The sequence below is a fragment of the Aplysia californica genome, unplaced genomic scaffold (genome assembly GCF_000002075.1).
Source record: "Aplysia californica isolate F4 #8 unplaced genomic scaffold, AplCal3.0 scaffold00102, whole genome shotgun sequence".
Classification (NCBI taxonomy): domain Eukaryota; kingdom Metazoa; phylum Mollusca; class Gastropoda; order Aplysiida; family Aplysiidae; genus Aplysia; species Aplysia californica.
In genome coordinates, this window is record NW_004797372.1 from 562,768 (window position 1) to 570,701 (window position 7,934).

Sequence of the window (7,934 nt, forward strand, 5' to 3'; positions counted from 1 at the left end):
TGTCGGTGCAATGCATGCCGCTTTTGATGCAGTGGCAAAGAAAACAATGTTGTCAGAAACAGCGAATGGTTATTTACCTGGGGAAGTCCAATATATAAGAAAAGGGAAATGCTATATATATGGATTGAATCCTTGCCATCATTCAAATTAGGTTCCACCTGAATTTAGCAAAAACTGACATTTGAATGCCATCTAGAAATATAAAAAGAATAGAAACTTTACATTTAGCCGCCGCTAACACCCTTTTGGGTGTCGTGGTAAAGAATAGAAAAGACCCCCCCCCCCCAACCCCCCTAAAAAACATAAACAAAAACACACCGATGCATTATTCTGCTGTCAGAATAAGCACTGTCAACAATTCCGTGGGTATGTACTTAATTTGCTCTTTGAAAAGTCATGTATATCGTGAATTATATTATGTAGTGCGCCGTATAAAATGTAAAAAAAGGATTTAATCATATAAGAGTATGGGTAGTGTGACCCAATACAACAGCACGTGTGAAAGGACTGGACCTTACAAAAAGAAAACCTTACAGGAAACCTATAATCATAATCAGCGTCAGGGGTGAATAGTAGTTAAGATCTTCGACGTTTCAGGCAGAATGCATGTGTTCAGTTTCACGCGCAATATAAAGTTTTTAACGAGTATCTGTGTCTGTCTTCTGTGATGAGGTATCCACAGTGATCCCGGGTTGGCCTGAACAGGAAGGGTCGAAGCATCCCGCAACCTATATGCACATTGATACGTGCCTCCCCTCCCCCCCCCCAAAAAAAAAATAAATTAAAAAATTAACAATGCCCCCCCCCCAACACACACACAACAAAAAACCCCAACAAGCAAAACAACCAACCAAACAAAAAAACAAACCCAAATCCCTCCCCACACTGCGACTGCGAGAGTCAGTGGGAACTGTTACGGTCAAAGGGAAACAACCGTTTCTTTGACGCCGAATTTTCGTGCCGATATATTTTCAAGGAATATAATCCAAATATTGAAGTGGCTCTTTATATATCTACACAGTTACTTCCCTTCTATTACAATTGAATACAATTCGCAATCAATTTGAGATTGTTAAAAATACAAGCTTTAGAAAAAAAAATAATCAAGTCAGTCACCTTTAAGCAGAACGTCTGCAACTTTGAATTTACACTTTAACCTAAGAGTGAAATAACCTTGCGTTTTGCCGATGACATTGATGGATTAGCAGAAGAACAGGAACTCGCCACACTGGTGGAGCGCCTGGACACAACCTCAGCAGCCTACGGCTTGGAGATCAGTCCCGAGAAAACCCAGGTAAAGACCAATAACACCAATGGCATCAACGTGGATATCAAAGTCAGGGGCGAGAAACTAGAGACCGTCAACAGCTTCAAATACTTTGGACCAATAGTCTCAGATGAAGGCTCAAGACCAGAAATTCTCTCCAGAATCGCGCAAACAGCAGCTGCATCGTAAAAACTGAAGCCTATTTGGAGGGACAGAAACATCACGCCCAACTCGAAGATCAGACTAATGCACTCACTGGTCATCTCAATATATTTATACGCCTGTGAGTCGTGGACACTGACAGCAGAATTGGAGAAAAGGATTCAGACACCAGAAATGAGGTGTTACCGCAGACTCCTTGACATCTCGTAAAAAGACCACATTTTAAATACTGAGGTACGGAACCGAATCACCAAAGCAGTGAGGCAGCAAGAAGATCTACGGACCACAGTGAAGAGACGAAAATGAAAAAGGTATGGTCATGTCACAAGATCCACAGGACTTGCCAAAAGAATCCTACAAGGAATCGTACAAGGAAAGAGAAAGAGAGGAAGGCAGAGGAGATCAGAAGACAACATTACAGTGTGGACAGGAAAGACGATTGGAGACAATCTGAGGAAAGCAGAGGACAAAGATAAATGGCGAGAGCTGGTTTTTCAGATCGGTCGCTCAGCTGCTTACTGCTTATGTTCTGTTAGTTATTCTTGATCAACCACCAAAGGGAAAAGATTAAAAATACTTGTGGTGAGTTGTAACAATTAACCAAATTGTTAGCCTGCTGATTAATTTGAGGGTTTTTTTCGAGGGAAAAATACAAACAAAAACAAAAACAGTCACTGGACTTCAGAACGATATACATTTAGTTTTACTACCAAGTTAAGGTAATTTGTAAAGACTACAATTCTGATTTAAAGCCATCCAGTCATTTCATTCAATTAATGTTGTGAGGTCTCCCGTTACATGTGTTGTTATAACTTGTTATACATGTTAAATCTACTGTAAATTCTACTTTTTAAGCAAGATGTGACTATGACCAAGACCGATAAGTTTTCTGACTCTTAAATTACTCAATTCTGCCGTGCTTATTCTCTTCAGTAGTGCCTGCAGAAGTGAGTTCAATTCCCAAGTGGGAATTTTGTTCTATCAAGAGTAAGATTAGTGGAATGTCTGCAGCCGTAGCGCCACATTGGATGATGTGTAGGCCTACTCGGGAAAATGTTTTCATTAAATATCTACTGTTGACAGCATTCTGTGGACGATACACATTGAATTACAGTTGAACCTGTCCCAGATAGGCACCCACTGTCATGGAGTAAAGTGGTCATCTTAGACACGCGATCCTCTTTTCCAGTGTCATTTACTACATGTAAAGAAAAAATGTGAGAAGTGAGGAGTGGTCATATGAACAGATGGTTGTCTTGGACATGTGGTCGTTAGAGCAGGTTCTACTGTATTTTGACAATTTGACCCATTTGGCATAATATGTGCAAGTGGTGTGCATCTTACTTATTACCTTTCATCAGAAATGCATGTATGCTGAGATGCTGTATTTCTCTCAGCCTAGACAAGCCCTGACAGACAGAATCAAAGCATCCCACCTCCTGAAAGGTCTACATTGTGTTGATGGGGGCTTAAAATGTGCATATTCAATCAAGTCCACCATGAAAAACTCCTCAAACACCACAAGAACAAGCCCTTCACTAAAATTCAAAACAAGCTGTTTTTTTAAAGAAGTTATTTTACACCCCTATCGACACAGTTCAGATAGTTTAGGAGGTGGGCTCCAACCCTGCCTGTTCGGGCCAACTCAGGCTAAGAAGGATATAATATCCCAGCAAAAAGACCATGATACTTGAAAACAATTGAGAATCGAACTCATATCTTCCGTGTGCAACAGCAAAGTATCTGACTGCTACACCATATACACCAGAAAAACAGTGGTTGTCTGAAAACAATTTCGTGATAATACCGACTGAGCTACCAATGAGAAAAGGAGGCTGATATCTTGAAGAACGTTCTACAAAGGAAAGGAGAAGTTGCACTGCACGTTTGTTGGTGTTTACAAGCAAACAAGTCATTAGTTAATATCCATGCCCGTGTAGTGTGCATATATATATATATATATATATATATCTATATCTATCCTTACTTACTTTCCGCAGAATTTATTAGAATTCAAGTGTTTTTAGATCAATTCAGAATATTTAGCAGTAGAAGGCTGTCTGCTTCAAACCCGCCTGTGTGGGTGGTTAGCATACACTTTGGTGTGGTTTGCTCCTTCTCTCCTATTAAAACATCTATCATCCTTTCTCTCCTCCTTCATTTTTGTGTTTGTTACTTTCAAGTAATATCTCTAATCTTCGGCATTTATATGACCTAATTATGTTGCAAGTGCAGTAAAACTCTTACTAAAACAAAACAAACCCGCGTGTCAGGGCCATTGCGGGTAAAGTGGGACACAACACCCCAGCAGACGAAAGGAGATACTCCATAACATATAAAACTTCACCACTTGGAAATCGAACTCACAACTTATGCATGCAGTGGAAGAGCCTAACCATTACAACTTAGATGCCAGTAAGTATTTTCTGTACATCACAACAGAGACAAACCACAGCTCACAAAAACAGTTTAGTAGTCAGTGTGGCAAAAATGTCAAGGCAAGTGACATAATTTATTAGTAGTACATTCTGTATTTTAATACTAAAGAAAACTCTGAAAAAAATCAGTATCACAAGTTCCATCAGGAGTAGGTGGTTAAAAATATTCCATAAAAGCATAAAAGAACCAATAGGATAGGTGCATATATGTAAAAAAAAAAGTACATGTACACACATAAATGAGTAATTGAATAAATGCATTCAAATTACACGTTAAAAGCTATCCTCAACACGCATTTCATGTACATTGGAGTTTATACATTCTTTCAATGGACATAGGGCGTACATAATTCCAACTTCATAATATTCAGTAGTATAAAATACTTTTGACTTTAAGTGCATTTCATTTTCCACAGGTAAAGTAATTAAAAAATGAATGATAATTTAAGATACATCTGTATATGTGCTGTGTGTGTGGGTCCCTAAACAGTCTAGCATGCACATAGCACAGTCGGTGTTAAGCGGAAATCTTTTCATTATCTATGAATTTTGCTATGTTACGTGTTTTTGTTTTAGTTTTAGTAGAGGTTTTTTTACGCTTGCAACTGCATAAGGTCATATGAGCGCCAAGGGGTGGATGTCAACAGAGAAGTCCTTACAGGGAATCAGACTTACTCTGCTCACCTCTCTGGCTTCAACAGCACAAAGTCTGCTTCGACTGTCAAGGTACCCGGGACATAAAATGTCACAAGAGTGTGACAAACATACAAAAGAAGTAGAGGAAAATGACGATAGTAAGGATTAGGAAAGAAAAAGCAGCAGTTCCCTGTTGCAGTTCAGGCACAGTTATGAGCATGACATTGATGAATCAGCCCATTTACAATTACAATTCTACTGTGCATAAGAACTCGTTAATGTCCCCCCCTTTGGGAATGGCCTAAAGACACTTCAGTCAGTAGCACACTCCCCCGGGGGGTATGTTACGTGTTTGAATACAAAGAATATAATATAATATGCATGTAATGAAAAAAAAATAAATCTGCATCTGAAAATCAGTGAGCTGTGTGTGTGTTTTGCTATGAGTGTGTTCACTATGTACTTGCTACATTGCATTATGGAGATAGAATTCAAGAAAAAAAGGAAAAATCAGATTTTATGCAAATCTGATCCAGTTTCCCCGACAAGTAAAAATTAGATTTTCTAACAGTGTTCGGTTTAAGCAGACTCCACTGTATTCATTTTTTGAAAGTAAAACATCTTCTCGGTGTACAGGCCAGATATTGTCTGAATTGTAGTCTACGCTGAGTCAGGACAATGGCAATCTAGGACAAAAGCACCCACAAACCATCCACGTTGAACCAAAAAGTGATATTAGGATACAAAAATACATGAGCATGTACCTAAAATAAAAATCATGAGGTAAAATCCCCTTCAAGCTAAATAAAGGTGAATTTCACCTCCATAATTACATGCACAAAAGACAGAAAACTATAAAAGTGTCATGCTTTGATATCGCTATGCAATGGCTCTATAAATATCATAAACTTGTTGCCCACATGCCTTTAGCACGACATCCCAAAGCTTAGGGCTATTAGACCATCATGTATTGTTTGGAACTCCTCTACATTCATGACTGTTTGTTGACAGTCTTGCTGTCAATTCTTTGGAATACATCTGCTATTAAAGAGAAATAAAATATTAAATAACTTCCACTTAATTGATCCCTTTGGAAATTTGTTTTATAATGGTGTACATAAAAAAACAACAACAAACATATTGACACAAAAATGCATGAATAATACACCACAATGTATCAAACATAGACATTCTATACATCATTGATGATTCATACTGTGAAGTGCCCTATTTTTGAGCTAGGGTTATAGTGCATTATTGCTCAAGGACACATTTCAGTGACCACAGCTAAACTCTGAGTCACTAACACACACTTGACTTGCTTTTATTTACGAAGCCTTGAACCAAAACTGAAGAGTAGACGCTCACATCTTTTAAAAAAGGAATTGGAAAATACTGGCTCAATTCTTGAGTATTTCAAAACGTTACATGACATATAAATCAAAACCAACAATTTTTATGAATTCTGAAGAACAAAATCATGAAAATCCGGCTCTGTCATGCTCTCAGGAGTACTGATTGCTATGTTTATTCAAATTTTCAGAGCTGAAGTGTGTGTGTTTTATTCTATCAGAACCATATATGATATATAGATATAGATAATATCAAATAGGTGAACGTTGCTTATTCTTCAGCTAGAAATACAATAGATTACGTACAACAGCAATGTAATCCCCATCCTTATTCTGACTTCACTTCTCACCAAAATCAAATAATTATTGTTCATATCACAAGCAGATGTGTAAACCATATAAAAAAACATGGAAAAAGTGAGAGGCACTTCTTTACCGAGACATTAAGTTGGACAACTTTTTAAAAACAAAACACAGTCAAACCTGTGTAAAACGGTCAGCCATTGTCAAGGAGAAAAGTGGCCGGATAACATATGTGGCAGTCTTAGGCAAGAATGATCAAAATGAAGAAAACAAATCATTCTCTTCTGAGGTCCAAACCGGGGCTGATCTCTGGCATTAGACTACTGTAAGGCTAATTCAAAAGGGTTTTTGTTTCCTTTCGGAAAAAAAAGGGATGGATGGTGTAAGACGGGCTTTTAGTGTTGTTGTTTTTCTTGGCTAGCTTTCTTTTTGTTGCCGGTTTCGAGTAAGGGTAAAATAGACAAAACATTATGTAAGTAAGATGATGAAGACTGAGTGCCATTGTAAAATAAATACACGCCGTCGCCACCACTCGGAGAACGAAAAACGTTTCTGTCGCAAATTCATGTCAACGTCCATTGTTACTTTGTTACAGATTAGGTAAACAAAACATTGACCAGTCACCTTACACACGATTTGTGTACGAGTTGTGGGCGGGGCTTAAAATAGGTTATGATGGATCACGCTTCCCTCACCAACAGTTGAAAATTTATTGTTAGGCCTACCCATTGGTCAACATGGGCAAACATTCATTGCAGGGACTAACAATAACTACAGGTGAATGAATTATGGCGGCCCGTCCACAACGGGAGGGGCCGATTCAAAATTTATGACAAAATGTCGGACAATGAGTGACCACACCTGGCCCAGGCAGATAAATTAGACTGTGGGTTGATAAAAAAAGGTGACCGCGGCCACATTGGACAGGTGACTGTATTACACAGTTAAATTTTATAGAAAAAACGCAAGGGGGGAAACGGAATGAGGTCGTTTGTACAAGTGGCCGTATTATACAGGTGGCTGTCATGGTAGGTTCGACTGTAAATGTTCAATGAAAGCACATTTTTCGTATCAGTTGAGAAAATTTATACATGAAAATTCCAGGATCATTTTCTCTTTTTGCCTTTTACTCATTCAGGATGATGATATAATTAGCCTAATCACACAAAAAAAACCAATACTGTGAAAGTAACAGTAACAGTTTATCTCTGATGCTTTTAAGTTCTTTGCTAATTTATTATTAGCACGCCACTCTAGAAAAATACCCTGTATGTTAAAATAAGAGAAAAAAAGTTCAGTCATGATGTTGTGTCAATTCACCAGAAGATTAGATTACCAGCTTATGAGCTTTGAGTCATAGAGAGCCCAGCTTCGTCCCTACAATAACATGGCGGACATGCAACTAGCATGAGAACTCTACTAAGTGTATCCCTGATTTTTCATCAAGAAACCTTATGGAGCTCATTGAAAGCATAATATTGATTTATTACTGTGCTCATATAATGTCACCTTAAAGTACAGTTCTTACAAAGTTTAGACTACTGATCAATTAAAGCCATATATTGAACGTACATTTTTGACTGAAAAATAGAATAAAAAGCCAATGACTCATATTGAATTGTTAACTGACTATTAACAAAAGAGATTACATTATTGTAGCACAATCAGAGACCTTTGGCGCGGTGAATTATGAAAACAAACAAACAACAAGGGTGACAACAAAAAGTAAACACAAAAAAGACTCATGAAATTGGGGCATAACAACTCATCAAGAAA